The following is a 15,416-nucleotide window of genomic DNA, read 5'->3' as shown; positions in this document are numbered from 1 at the left end:
GCAAAACTGACATGTAACTCCTTCGTTTTGAACCTACAAGGGAACAACAGATACATACTTCAGTATTGCTATAAAAGCTTTATTGCTTTGAAAATTACACTATCAATTATAGAATTATTTCAGGAATGTGCACTGACAATATTAGGACAGAAACAGCGAAAGCAATAAATAAATCTCTTTGAGTAAAACTTTAGCTTGCGTATAAGCTACCGGCCCTTGAATTCGCGTGAAGAATCGCGTACGAATCATAATAATTCCGCGAAATATGCGCGTATTTATATACTCACCTCCTCAACAACAGCTTCTAAATAGTCCTCGAAGTCTTCATCTTCGCGTAAAGCTTCAAATATAGCATCAAAATCGTCTCCAAACAGAAAATCAGTACTAAAAGTCCCTACCGACGCCATGTTTGTTTGGTGTTGTGTGCAGGGTCGCGGTCACGTGACGGTACTTTAAACATAAAAACACGAACAATAGGCTCACTCTTAGCAGTTCGCCGGCTTTCCAAACCAGTCCCCCTCTACTAACTATGATGAAAACCAAAAATTAAAAAAATATTTATTGAAGATATAAGGGAACTTGATACCATGTTAATGAGAAACTTATGGTTTTGTTAAATGGCTTTGTTATTCGTGTTGATACAAATGAGTGCAATGAAATAAGAAATTAAGACAATATTAGTGCAACTCCTGTTAAAACTAAAAGACAAAGAGTACAAAACAGATAGGTCAACCTCTTTTCCAATATTCCCACCTGGGAACGCAGTTAACAGATAGGTAACAAACATAGTTAAATTAAGGTCTTGTTTTCAACTGCAATTATTCAGTGAAGAGCAAGATGAAGTTGAGATGGGTCTGCTGAACGCAAACCATGGCCAGAAATTCATTGCACCTCTGCGCGCGGCACCGCTGACCGGAACGCAGCCTCTAGAGACGAGCAGCACATTGCTAAATCGGAAATCGCACATGCTTCGATTGCCGAGCGCTTCGATCGTGTCTTTTAGATGGATTACAAAAAGTTACAAAACACGTCAACACTGGATCTCCTTAGTCACTTATACAAGGACTACCAGCCCAAGAGAAAGAGAAAGGATGTTTATGAGGTTGAGCGGCTCATTTCGAAAGGCGAAGGAATAATTTGAGGTGAGCAAACAAATAAGCTCATTTAAGTTTCATCTGTTCGCTTGTCACTTTGCAGCCCGTTTTCGTCGCTTGGCCGCTCTGGTTAGAATAAGAATAAGAAAAAATAAAACCCCCAAGAGCAACTTCAGAATACCCGGCCATTTATTTACACCACATCAGCTGATAGCTGCCGATGCAGCTATATTACTTCAGTAATCTTTGTAGTTTTAACCTGCTTTATCAAATAAAAAGTTGATTGATTGATTGATTTAGCGTCTTGACAAACGAGGCGTATGAAAACAAAAGCATCCATTTCAATTCAGTGACATATTCTGTTAAAGATCCTAGAATTTGACCTGAATATCCATGCCCTTTTCCTAAAAGAATAATTATTTTGTATTCGATCATGGCTTTTATTTGGTTTTTACTATTTGCCAAGTTCTCAGAAGCACTGTGTTTCATGATTTTTTCAGGATACAGAGTATTTGGTTAAGTGGAGTGGCTACTCCAAATATGAATCCACTTGGGAGGTGTCTGATAACATTTCTGAGGAATGTATTTGGTCAGTTTTTTTAAGTAGATATTACCATGCAAGTGTAACACACTGTTCTAGTACTGCGATTTCTTTTTTGTGTGTCTTAAGTTTAATTTCATGTGAACCTTTGACATTGATGCAAAATAAATTTTTTGTTTCCCCCCTATTTAAAATTTTAAATAAACTTATATACTTATTTAAATTATTAAAGCTTATGAGACATGGAATGAAATGCAGAGAAGCATACACTGTCTCTCAATTATTTCTGTGGATAGTGAAAAAACCTCCGTAAAATAGAGCCTCTGATTCTGTATTGTTAGGTTGTTTGAAAACCCACAGCCAGGAAAGAATGAAGTAGTTCACGCAGTAGCCAGCTTCAGAATAGCAGTAGAAGGAAGATTGAAATCCAAATGCTGCCTTCCAGTGACAATCGATTTTCCTTCTCACATTTTTAAACACTTGTTTTAGGGTAAAGGCGAGTTCACAGGGGGATGGCATTACCTAGAAGAGAGGCACTTTGACGGAAAAAATTTTTGAAAATGATTGGATAGGTGTCTTGACTCTTTTGGAGAAGGGCATAAAATTTTTTTTTCAGTAAGGATGCGTTTTTTCTTGTCCTGGTCATCAAAAAGGTATTTGAAGCTGCAAAGTGTGGAGGTGCAGCCATGCAGTAGGGCTTACCAGGAACGTATCTCTTTTTCCTTTGCAAGAACCCCATGTTAATAGAATTTTCCCTGTTATAACTGTTTACTGTTTACCGCTCAGCTAGCCCAATGGATGGTGCTCTGGACTGTTGTGCAGGAGGTCAAGAGTTCGAGCCCCGGCCGGACCAACACTCATGGTCTTAAAATAATTGAGAAGAATTTTCTACCTTTCTATAACATAAAGAAATGGTTAGATATTCTAGTCTTCTCGGATAGGGACGAATAAATGGAGGTCCCGTCTCCTGCAGGGTTTGGGGGTGGGAGACGTTAATTTCTCACACACGAGGTTACTGTGTGATGGATGTCCTCCCCTGGGGTGGGATGTACAGGCCCCCACAAACTAGTCTCAAGCTGAACTGGGCTGCCCTGTCTAAATATCCTAAATACATACATACATACATACATACAAAGAGGTCAGAGAGAGTAGATGGGGTTTTACAATTCAGTTGGCTGAAAACTGCTGAACCTGGAATATTTTATTTCAGAATTCAAACTTAAGCTCTGCATTGACAAATGATAATTGTAAAGTACATTTATTCCATCTCTCAGTTGCATGAGCTACTGTCCAAAGATCTGGAAAATTGTAGCACGCTACCAATCAGAGAAAACCACAATACAGTTGTCATCATGTTGACAAGCGTCTAATTTTTGCTCCAGATTCTTTAATTTCAGGATCCCAGTACTTTTAATTATTTTTGTTGTATGCTCTAGGCAATCTTTCTCTTTTTTGCAATGCCCATTCATGACTTTCTGTGCGTATAATGTCTTCTGGACTGTCCCAGTTGTTGGATTTGCGTCTCAAAACTCTTCGTGCGTTGTCATTATTCTTTTCTACTCCTGCAGTTAAAATTACAGCAGCTAGTTATATTTTAAACCTCTAGGCAGGTATTGAGATATATGTAGAACATGGCCTATTACAAGTTTAGTCAAAACTTAAACCAGGTGTGAACAGTAACCACTTAAAAGAGGACCTAAGAGAGTCATTTTGTTAGAATTCCATTCAACAAAATAATGTTGTTGACTTGATGTTCTGCCAGAGATTTTGTGTAAAATTTGTTATTTTATTACTCATAAAATTGCATGAATAAACAGAATGATGTTAATTTTATGCTGCTTTTTTGGTGTGAGCTGAAAAGCAGGGAATGCTGAACATATTTCCGGTGTCTATGGTACATGTACATGTATTTTGTTACACTCCCAGTAGCATCTTGGTATTCCAATAATCAACCTGTTTCAAGTTAAAAAATCTATTATATAAACATATTTGAAGAAAGACTTTTACAAATGAATGTTATGTAACTTACCAAGTCAATTATTTGCTCCTTTAGCAATTATTTAAATGAAGTTTGTACACCTTGGGATTTCCCAGGTGTTACAGTAAGGTGACTTAGTTCATTGCGATGATTCTTGCACTGTTTTACTGAATATGATCTTGGCAGTTCATCACACACCATTGTTAGTTGATGGTAGAACTCTTCACCCACACTGAACCGTTCCATTAAGAAAAAAACTTCTTCCACTTTCTTTTTGTCATCTTCTATGAGTGTTGAGTATTTTGAAGTGCTACCCGTGTTGGTAGGGACTGTTGAGGAAAGGTCATCGAAACTGAAATTATGGGTTGTGCAGGTACTGTTTCTTTCTTCAACCTCTAAACTGTTCAGTTTGAGTCCATACGCTCTCAAAAACCATAGAGCGTTTTGTGCCTTGGTTTTCAGATCATTCAGATATCTCCACTTCGTTGTGGGACTGAGGGTTGATAGTTCTTTTGCATTTTTGTCCCATTTTTTGTTTCCAGTTTTTTAATATATTTTTTCAGTGATTCAGTTTCAGTTAACATCTGATCTTGACTTATTTTTTTTTGCTTGATCACCTCAAGGAGCTCTTCGTATATCTTTTGGTTTTCTTTTACTAGATTTTTTAAAATTTTTGTCTCTTTTTGTAATTTTGCATGCAACAACTCAACTGACTGAACTTCCTCCAAAAAAATATTCATCCTGTAACTGCCACTCAGCAAATCCCTTCTTTTGCGGCTAGATGCGGTTTTAAACTGATGTGAAATCAACGCACATTTCACACGAAGGCCTTCCTTGATTCTTCCTGCAGTGTCTTTGATGACAAATTCACCTCCAGGGATGTGTTCATCTAAAACCCGCACAAACGATATGAAGTCCACAGTTTTTTTTAATGGTTTCCCAGCAGAGCAGCAACGTAATGGGAGTGTCAATACAGAAAAAGGATTCCTTACTATTTTGTTTTTGTTGTTGTACATATTTGATTGTTCCGCTAAGGCTGAATAGTTATGCCACGGATGTCTTCTGATACGTAGTGAGGTAGAAATCTCCTTAAAATGGGCGTATCTGACATCTTTTAAAGTAAAAGATTTTATCTTTCATTGATGAATGAAATGCAACAAATCTGTCAAATTTTCCGCGCGTTTATTCATATTTCGCGGCAGATTTAATCTTCGTATCACGTATGCGGATATACAATCATCTATTGCCTTTTTTAGACCAATCAATGGTCCTGTAAGAAGAGGACTACTAGTACTTAGGCCTAGATCAAAAGATGAGAGCAAAATGGCGGCTAGAAATCAGCAGAAGATCGATGTATCACAGGAAAGATAGTACCATAACGCACGAAACATTTTCGAATGCTCTATGTCATCTCGTTGCTGTGTTATTTATGAAGAGACCCGAATATTGACTTTCATTGTTGTGGGATGGGAAGGACGAGGATGTATTTACAGACGCTTGAACAGTGACAACTTCAAAGAGGTGAATGTCAACTTCAAATTTCGGACCGAACAAATTGGAATTTACTGACGGTGTTGTGGCCACGAAGCAAAGAAAATCATCATTTTGGAGGATGGTACTTGATGTTATAGATATTTGTACGGAATACGGTGGTAGGTTTTATTGCTTTCTATTTTTGTTGGGAAGCGCGAAACTTTAACCCGCGGACTCGTTTTTGGCAAATTTTTAATCAATGGAAGTTGCACTGTTGATATCAGATCGAACATTTTACCCAGGTGCATAGGATTTTGTACAGTTTATCGCAGAAGTCAAAGTGCCACATATTTCTCTGTAAAATCGGTTGCTTACATTGAACGGTTTTTTTCTAAGTGTCGATAACTACTGCGCGCGCGTGAGATTAAAAATTTCACGCACGCGCAGTAGAAACTCTGGCCATGACAGATCGCTGGGAGATTGCAGTTGACCGCCTGAACTTCCGCGAGCCTATTGGCAGAGGGGCATTTGGCTCAGTGTGGCGAGCGCTACTGAGTCGGTCCCGTGGCAGACCTGGAAATCGTACAGTTGCTGCTAAGTGCTACCTACGTAAGTACACTTTAAGATCTTTCGTTAATTAAAAGCTCGATTGAACAATCCTCAACAATCAGAGCGCGCGTTGTGTCTCAGAGATGCTATGAATGCATTTAAGAGCGGAAAAGACTACAATAATTAGACCTTACTTGACTTTCAAACCCCCCCCCCACTCACGTGTTTTCCACATGCAGCAGTTTTTGCTGATCAAATTCCCTCTAACGCCAGGCAAATTCCCCCTAGCGCAGGAAAACTCCTCCTAACGTCGATTATTTCGCGATGTTGCCCTGTAAGAAATTTTAACAGAAAACTTTTTATGTAACCTCAAAGAAACTAAGAGAGCGTGTGGCCTCAGGGAGACAGAAATTCGAGCCATATGTCCATACACGACATGTTATAGATACCTTAACGTACACGTGTATCTCCTTATTTCGTAAATCAAATTGCAGACCACTTTTAAGTCGTAAATTAAAGCGAAGCAGAACAGATCAATAAAAACAAAACCATGCAAAGCCGAAAAAAACAACAACAACAACAACAAAAACCAACATGCAAATGATAAAAAAAAGACAAAAAAAGACAAACAAAACAATTAAGTGAACAAAGATGATGCAAGGTGAACAATCTGACAATTTCAAAGTGTTCCAACACTTACTGTGACGTTTCGGCCTTCGGTCTTCTTCCTTTAGAAAAAACTGAAAATCTTAGTAACGGGCCTACAGATTCCCATGCACTTACTATGAATCTTAGAGGAAGTAACACTTTATTTTTTTTTTTTTCGTTGACGATAAATCTAATTGAGGAGATATCATGCTCAATACAAATTTCCTCTCTGTCTTTATTTTAGTTCATAACAGATGCAACCTACTATATAACTAAAATAAGCATGTACAATTTAGAACATATTAGAATTTGGAACATTTTCCCAGTTTCCCTTACAACGATTTGCCAACGCTGTTTTGAATTTATTTAGCTCAGCCAATTCTTATCATGGAGTACCTGTGGCGAGGTGACTTGCTGGGTTACCTCAGAAAATCCAGGGGGATTTTCGACCGCTATCATCGTGGGGTCGGAAAGTTCGACAACTTGACAACATATGACATGGTGCTGTTTGTTAAACAGATCGCACATGGCATGACTTTTCTCGCGTCTAGATGGGTAACTGCCCAAACTCTTCTTGGTTTGCATTTTGCAAATCGATCTTCATCAGGCTAAAATGATCAAGCACATTGGAAACACTGAGTTACACGAAAATAGTGTGAAACAGAAGTCTTTTTTCCTTTTTATTCTTTGATGTGAGTTGTTTGTTTAACACACGTTTAACACACGTTTATTTAACAATAACAATAAATCCTTATTCCCCTGGCTCCGCAGATACCAGTGCTAATCGAGGCGGGCCAGGATGATCAGTAAAAGAAGAGGAAAATACACACAGTAAAAACTACAGATAAATAAATAGATGGTAAATACGGGAACAAATTAAGTCTTCGGAAACAACTATGTGGTTAATTCAAGATCGCAGCGCATTATGTTGTGAGTGAATACATAAGATAAAATGGATAAGGTAGGATGGGCGAGACAAAGGTGATAGCTATTACTAACTTTAGAGATTATCGATTCTAAATCTTCGTAGGAGTCTTCTAATTCTAATATATTGAAAAAGATCGTACGAATTTTTCTTTTAAAAATGAATTTTGGTAGTGTTCGGAGCTTAGTTGGTATCTCATTCCACTGTTTTGCACGGATTCTTGAAAAAGATTTTCGTTCAATTTCAAGTTTTGATTTTTTAATGTAAAAATGTTGGAGGCTGAAGATCGCGTATTATATGAGTGAGTTTTTGCAGTAGGAATGAACAGTTGTTCTTTATTCATGTTGCCGATCGCATCCTGTTTTGTTTTTTTTTTCCAATTTCAGATAATTCATCGCAATCTTGCAGCTCGCAACATCCTCCTCGATGAGCATCGTTTATGCAAGTTGACTGATTTTGGGCTCCCCTATCAGGGTCTCAAATACGGGCCAGGAAATGCCAAGGTAATTTTCAGAATTTTTTAATCACTTACTCAGCGAGTTGTTATCTGACAGTCATCACATGCACTGTATACCATAATGTGAGGTTAGCTTTCTTTGGGTGTATACCAAAGGGTTTAGACGAGAACTTTTTTTGGGAGCTATGGGCATGAAATATTCACAGTAGTGAAAAACTTAACGACCTATGCGCGTATGCCAGTTGGTGACGTCAACTAGGCCTCTATTTTGAGCACAGTGTACGTTATAGCTAAGCAGTGAACGCAGGAAATAAGGAAATCGCAGTTGATGATGTTCTTTTAGTGCAAAAATACAAACTCGAACATATCGAAGGGTAGAGTAACACAGGAGATGTAATAATTTTTATTTAAAGATTATTTGTACAAACGCGCGTACTGCTCTTGAATTTATCGCCACTCCTCGCATCTTTGGTAGAAAAAAGGGTTTTAATCTTTACGAAAAATATTTCAGAAATTGTATTCCAGTCTCTTTAGATTATAATTACTCAAAGACATGCTTATAGTACTCTGGATACTTATGTAGGGATGTATCCCAATCAAGTGAGGTGCACCCAAGATTCTTTTTGGCCATGTGGAACAGCTGTCAACCAAAAGTGATGTGTGCGTATTGTATACGTTATTATATGTATCATAAGTGTCAACCTGTTTACGATACTTACTTTACGAATTGAAGGGTTTAGAATAATCAGTGTTTTTTTTTATCAATGTCATAAGGATACGTCAAACCGGGGAATCTGAGGGTAGAGCTGCGGTACGATATTTGGCCGAGTATCAAGTTTAACGGGCAATAACTAAAATTTGATTAAGAAAAAAAAAGACATGACAAGATAAATGAATGATCAAACAAATGAATGATCAAATAAATGAGTGATCAAACAATTGAATGATCAAATAAATGAATGATCAAGTAAATAACTATAGAGTTTTTATATTGAAGGTATTGGATATATGTTTGTAAAAAATATTTCAAAACATTTGAAGTATCTGAGTTATGATCATTTTCCTATCTATCATTTTTCAGTCTATTCTACATAGCTGACATGAGTCGTCATCCGTTTATTTGTTCAACAGCTGGTCTTATGGCATAGTCCTGTTTGAAATCTTCACAATCGGTACTCACTTCACTTATTTGTTAATTTACTTTCAGAAAATGTATTCGCCGAAATTTCTTGCACAGTTACTAACTGAAATTAAGGTTATACCATGAGCGGATACAAACATGTCGTGCGATGGAGAAGTAGTGGCAATACTCAATGTCGCTGATGAATAAAGCATTTATCTCATTGTTTAAAAACCTTTTTCCTTCTACTTTTTTTTGGATAATGATGACCATCGTATTTTTGACAATGAAATTATTCCGATCGTGCTTATTGCCTATAAGTTATGCTCTTTTAGCGAATAGAAAAACTATTATTTGTCCACAGGAGGTATTCCATACGAAGGATGGTGTGAAACCACGACAAAGGGAAAAATCCAACAAGGTTACCGTTTGCCAAAGCCTGAACATATCGACGAAGGTTTGTAAGTTTGGCTTCTTCTGTGTAGTACTGAACATGGGTTATACAAAGTAACTATAAAGTTATAGCTATTGTAGTCGGGTTTGTTGTGGCTTCTATTAATTTCATCAGATGACGAAAAAAGCAATAATGACGCTAACGATGACCTGAATACTTCGTAAACCTTATTATCTGTTTAGAATGAATAAGTAGCCTTCCTAACAAATTTATCCTATCAATGAAACAAAAAAGACAAACAAACAAACAAAGTGACAAAACAGAACAAAACGAATGGAAACGAAACGAAACAAAACAGAAGAAAACAAAACAAAAACATTTTAAAATTAAGATACACATCACCCACTTCAGACAGTTCAAAGTTGGTGAGTCAAATTCAGAGTAAGATGGGTTTTTAATCACAAGCTCTATTTCGACTGCAGTGTAAAAAGATAAACAACCCTTTTTTTCTAAACTTATCATTTCTGGTATAATTGTAGCTGGATGTGATTTCTCAACCCTTACGGCAAGAAAATTTCATGGTTTCTCTGTAGATACGCGGTAATGTTAAGGTGCTGGAAATATCAGATCGCCGCCTGGCCAGATTTTGTAAACCTCGGCAAAACAATGGATACATATCTCAAAACAAAGGTTTGCCACACAGCAACTTATTTTGAAAATACTATTTAAGTTTCTAAACTCTTAAAGATTGTGAAATTTGATGGTTTGACATTTTTGACAGCTGAAGTCTTATTCAACCAATCAGATTATTTGAACCATTCTAGCAAGGATTCGCATGTTTTGTGAAAGTATAGAACATACTGACGACACTTGTTTGCTTAGAAAATTAAAATTGGTTTTGAAAATAGTAAGTAATGCATTGAGAATTTCACGGACTTGTTATTATAAAACAAATGATAAAGAAGAAGTGATAGGCAACACTGGACTACGTCTCGCGCTTTCAAAGTGATCTACAACAGACCACAGCACAGTCAAGGCTTGTTTATTTGTTAACTAATGGCGAGTATGGAAGCGAGTAAAAGCGATCCTCACAGTAATCAGCCCTACTTATGTAATAATAGAAACCAGGCCTGAAAAAATTCAGGCCCGCACGGGATTGAACCCATTACCTCTGCGATACCGGTGCAGTGCACTACCAACCAAGCTAACAAGCCACCTGCGAGCTGGTCATTATGTTGGTTCGTATTAAACCAGTCGAAGTGATATAAATCAGGGAATTGTGAAAATATGAAAATCATATATGTATACTGCGGTTTAGTGAAGTGTATGAAAGCGATCCTCGCTGTAATAATTAATTCCACTGCTGCATAAGTAGGCTTCGTTACTGCGAGGATCGCTTTTAAACATTTCATGAAACCGCAGCTGTAAACATATATGACTTTCATATATTCAAAATTCATTGAGACATAAAGTGATAGTTTAGAGAATTTGGAAGAAAGAGGTCGACTTTACCTGCCTTTGTTTCTTTACCAACTCATGCACGTAAATCAGTTTGTGTCTTTGCAATCAATATCTGATCTTTATGATCTACTAAATGATTAATTTTTTTAATTATTCCTCGTTTCATTGTCGATATTCATCAACTTACTGATTATTCAACACTCTAAATTCCTGATTACCTTCTAATCTTTACCACAGACATATGTGGACATCGTGGACATGGACAAATATGATCACGATAAGTACAAGTGTATCGATGATCCTGGAGCTGTTTTAAACCTAGAAGATGCGAGACCGGATGAGCGAGGAGCAGCTGCAACAAATCCAAAACGTGAAGGGGGTGAACACGGTGCTACTGTAAATCCCTTTGTGACTGAAGAAGATATCCATTCTTTGCCATTTTCCCTGGTGATGGACGATAACGGTCTTAGTACTTTGGCACGCCCCCTTGTGACTGACGAGGAAAATCCTTATTGTTCAACATACTCTCTTGTAATTTAAGAGGAAGACTCTAGCAAATCAGTATGCTCCCCTATGACAAGGTAGAGGGTTTGGAAGCAACAGTATGCCGTCCTGTGACTGAAAAAGGACATCTTAACTCTTTAGTACACCCCTTTGCCACTGAGGCGAACAGACCTGATGCCTCACAATTTCCTTCCGTATTCGGGGAAGAAGATGTCGATTCTTTGGAATACCCTCCCCTGATTGAAGCAGAAGACCATATTGATTCCGTTTTCCCTCTAGATGTCGAAGAAGGTATAACAAGCAAACCTGAAACTGATGCTGATGATCAAGGTGTTGTAGCAGTACAATCTGTAAAGGAGGCAGGAGAGAAAGAACCTAATTCTTGCTTGCTTGAGAACACAAAAGATGAACAAGACGATATTGAAAACAATATGGAGGACCAAGGTGATGCTGTAGACCTTTGTGATGAAGCAGTTGGTGTGCAAGGGCATAATGGTTATCAATTAGCGGCTCTGAATACAGACGAAATCGGAAATGACGAAGACGAAGAGCCATCCGAAGCAACTCCTCTTGTGCAGGACTGAGGCATAATAGCAAAATTGCTGAACCTAGGCCTCCAATGTTGTAGTCTTTTATTACTCAGTGGGAATTTGTAGTTTACATTTCGAGAACCTTAGGCTTAGCTTTCTGTAGCTCCTTATTTTAAGGTGTACCGTTCATTTTATATTTGTAATGCTTTGTTAGTCATGATAATAATATTTTATGGTTTATAAATGGAGGCTAAGCGGAAGTTTCTCGAAAGAAAACTTGCCTATTACTTCACTTTTCCACTTCTTAGTTTGGCGTGTATTTATCTGTTGCACCCGTTAGTGCCTTTGTGTTATCGACTGTGGGCTGGTAGAGACGAAAAGATACAAAAAAAAAATGCGTCGCTGTAAAGATAATTCTTATAACTGATTACCTCAGACATAGATAATAAATTTGTGAGTGTTGGTATAAGTATAAGTAATATTTCCTAGCGCTTTTGAGAAGAAAAACAGTATTGGTTTCTTCGTCTCGAAGCAAAGTTGCTGTTAGGAACTCAAAGTGACCGTTAAGAACGACAAGCAAATAGATGGTCATATCTTTCAAGCCAGTATTAATATTGACCATGCTAAAAATACACTCTATAAGTGCCTCATTAAACTTATATAAACTAAACTCGTTTTGTTTACTCCATCCATTGCTACAAAACTGCTGGTCCGGATCAGACAACTTTCAGGGAGACAAACGTAAGTGCGCAGAAAATCCATAAAGAATAGAAGAGAGAAAAGGAAAAGAAGATTTAGGTAAGCAAATCTAACTGTAGATATAAAGGAAACCATAAACTAAGATGGCATTTATTATCAAAGGGTGAGAATTCATAAAATCCTGTAGCCCCGTGGCAAATTCCCTTTCGTAAACGGTCGTTATCATTTAAAACAGTCGATGCCGTTTCTCAGAACCGTTGACGTCGCTTCTCAGAACGGTCGTTGCTATTTAGAACGGTTGATGTCATCTCTCAGAACGGACGATGCCTTTGGAAAGGTCGATGCCAGGAAGGTAACCGATAGTTCCGACTCTCCGACGACATGTGTGGCAATCAGCGTGACAATGAGGCGCTCGTGTATATTCCGCGTAACTAGCTTTCCCTCAAACCAACCATTTATTTAAAATTTAAATATAATTCACTGACCTATGATATACATAAGTCAAAGAATTATAGAGGACGCGTCGCATCTCTGTGACTGAATTTCGCGCCGAAGCGCTAGTCAGACAGAACTTTATTTAATGAAGAACATACCCCTTTATAAACAAATTAGATAAGTAGCTAATTCATTCCCTGGTGTGATGATCTGATCTACGTGTCAAATAAAGATTCTATAGAGCTATTGTTGGCGGCTAGTGAAACTTATTCTCGTGGCGGCATTTAGAAATGAGCTCTGTTCTTTTGTTTAGTAAAGACGGTTTCTTAGCTCTAACTAACTAAAGCTTTTTTTCTGTGAGGCACAAGTGGCACCGCTTGCCTTTGTTGCTGTAGGCCAGGGCGGTGGCTAAAATACTCCAGTTAATTATAAAATTGGTGTTGTTGTTTTTGAGTGTCTAGATACGTTTTGATAGTTCCCTGCTATTTGAATAGTTTCTGTTCCGAAAAGAAAGTTTGTGTTGCGTGCAACGTTGTTTACAAGTTCCTTCTGTTAGTCCGATGTATATCTTCTCGGTTGTATCACTTTCTGTTGTTACGTTGGCGTTGTGAGACGACGCTTGAGGCGAGGCAGTTGTTTTTCAGATGGCATTGGTTTTCTTCTTCCTGCTGTTACAGTTGTGTTCCGTGGAGCTTGTTTCGGGGATTTTTAAGTTGTGTTTCTTAATTATGGTTTGTAGTTTGCAGCTATAACTAACTTTTACGTTTTGTTTGAAACTCCTATTGCACCGGTGATTCTTTGGAAAATGTTTAGTGACGAGGTTCAGAAACTCTCTGCCGATGTTTGTTTCTACGTTCATGCTGTAATCCGCCTTCACTCCCTCCTTTTCTCATTCACTCTTTTCTAATCTGTTGGACAATGAATTTATGCATTAAACGTGTTTTCCCCTGTCTCCCCTACTAGGTTTGACTGTGTACCCTACCTTGTGCAATTGCCTTTTATAACGTAGCCTTACCAAAGCGCGCGCTCTGATTGGCTAATATGCTCGATCCATTCGCCCGTGGGTTGCATGCTGACGTCAGTTTGTTGTCGGTTTTTTTTTTTTTTTTTTTTTTTTTTTACGGCAACTTTTTTCGTCGATGTTCCCGCTTCTTACAACATAATTGTGGGTTTTTCGCTCTTGAAATATGTAGAAATCTTGTGATTGTTCCGAGATAAGGAAGATAATTCTTGTGAGCTGCCAAAGTTCGAGCTCTTTTTCTCTTGACGGGCCTCAGCTAAGAGTTCGAGATTTGCGAACTTAAAGGAGCAGGAGCTTAATCAGCTGGTCAAACAAAGACACTCAGAGAAGATAAAAAAACAAAAAACTGGTCTGTATTATTCTTTCGAGGTTAGTAATAAACAGCAGCAGTTTTAGAAAGTGTGTTTTAGCGATTTAGCGATAATAAAATTCTGCACAAGCATTCACTGCTAAACGTTTTAGGCTTGGGAAACCATTTAAATGCTTCCGCGAGCAAAACTGTATTTGTGAGTTATGCAAAATTTCTTTCCTAGAAGCCTCAGCTATCTGTTCTTTTACTGTAGTAAGTAAAGAAAGTAACAGAGATCAATTCTTTTGAGCCAATCACGTACTCAATTTCAGTCTGGCGCTCAGAGAAAGCTATATAAACACCGCTCGAAAACATGACGATTGGTCAGCTGCAGCACAATCTGAGGCGATTTTACGCCGAAGCACGAACTCACAAAGGGGAGCCATACATTAAATCCATCTTACTTGAATTCAGAGACGGAATTGAAAGATATCGCAAGTCTCCTCCATACTTCGAAGGGCTCCAACTAGCAAGTGACCCGAGGTTTTGCGGTCAAAGCAAATGTTAGACGCTCAACTTGTCAATTTAAAACGAAGCGGAAAGGAAAACGTAACATACAAAGCTGGTATTGAAGAAGAGCATCTCAAACAACTCAAGACCAGAGGTGCTTTCTTGCTTTCTTCCTAATACGACGGCTACAAAGCTCTAAAGCTCTACCTTGAAAAGATCAATCCGAGATGCAGTGCGTTTTTCCAGTATCATATCGACGGCCATAATTCTTTGGTCCAATGTTGGTTTCCAGAATCGACATATCATGTCTATTTCTGACCAAAGAAACAAGCAGTCTCTTGCCCACTACAACGCTTGACCATCCGTTTCACAGCTTCAAAATTACAGTTATGTGCTGTCAAGGGCGCTTTTGGTCCCAAGTACTTGTTGTGTATCTACGGCTTCCTCGGCGGTGCTGGCATTTCAATCTACAGTCCGAGTGATCAAAGGTTCACGTTAAGAATGAAATCATTCACAGTTTGCTAGAAACGTAGCGCCACTCTTCCAAGATTGCTCCATTCAAAATATGCAGTTTGTCTTCAAATCTCTGGGAAACCGACCCAACTGAGACAAACTTTTACAGACAATACTTTCGCTTGTTTCCAGTTCAATATTTAGGCTAACTCAGCAGTTTGAAATTGTTTGCTAGTCCGAGATCGAAAAAACGCAAACTATCTCACCACAATGAGCCAAGAGAATTGCTGCTGTGTCACTTTGTCAGTTTTTGAATGAACATTTTCGTGCGTTGA

The 15,416-nt window shown here is 38.1% G+C and overlaps 2 pseudogenes across 1 annotated transcript in view; one reads left to right on the top strand and one right to left on the bottom strand.

The window, feature by feature from the left end:
- Positions 1–475, bottom strand: part of LOC148731169 (uncharacterized) — a 1,415-nt pseudogene extending 940 nt beyond the window's left edge. Inside the window, exons 1-2 of the transcript XR_016001527.1 lie at positions 288–475; positions 1–33 (exon numbers count right to left, since the gene is read on the bottom strand). The exon at positions 1–33 is cut by the window's left edge and continues 940 nt beyond it. The product of XR_016001527.1 is annotated as an uncharacterized LOC148731169 (transcript). The remainder of the gene's footprint in view (positions 34–287) is intronic.
- Positions 476–6,670: 6,195 nt separating this feature from the next.
- On the top strand, positions 6,671–11,769 carry LOC148731168 (uncharacterized; annotated as a pseudogene).
- Positions 11,770–15,416: the final 3,647 nt, after the last annotated feature.

Source organism: Stylophora pistillata, chromosome 5 (assembly GCF_964205215.1).
Source record: "Stylophora pistillata chromosome 5, jaStyPist1.2, whole genome shotgun sequence".
NCBI classification, from domain to species: domain Eukaryota; kingdom Metazoa; phylum Cnidaria; class Anthozoa; order Scleractinia; family Pocilloporidae; genus Stylophora; species Stylophora pistillata.
The sequence above is the reverse complement of the archived record's forward strand: the minus strand, read 5'-3'. Positions and strand labels throughout refer to the sequence as shown.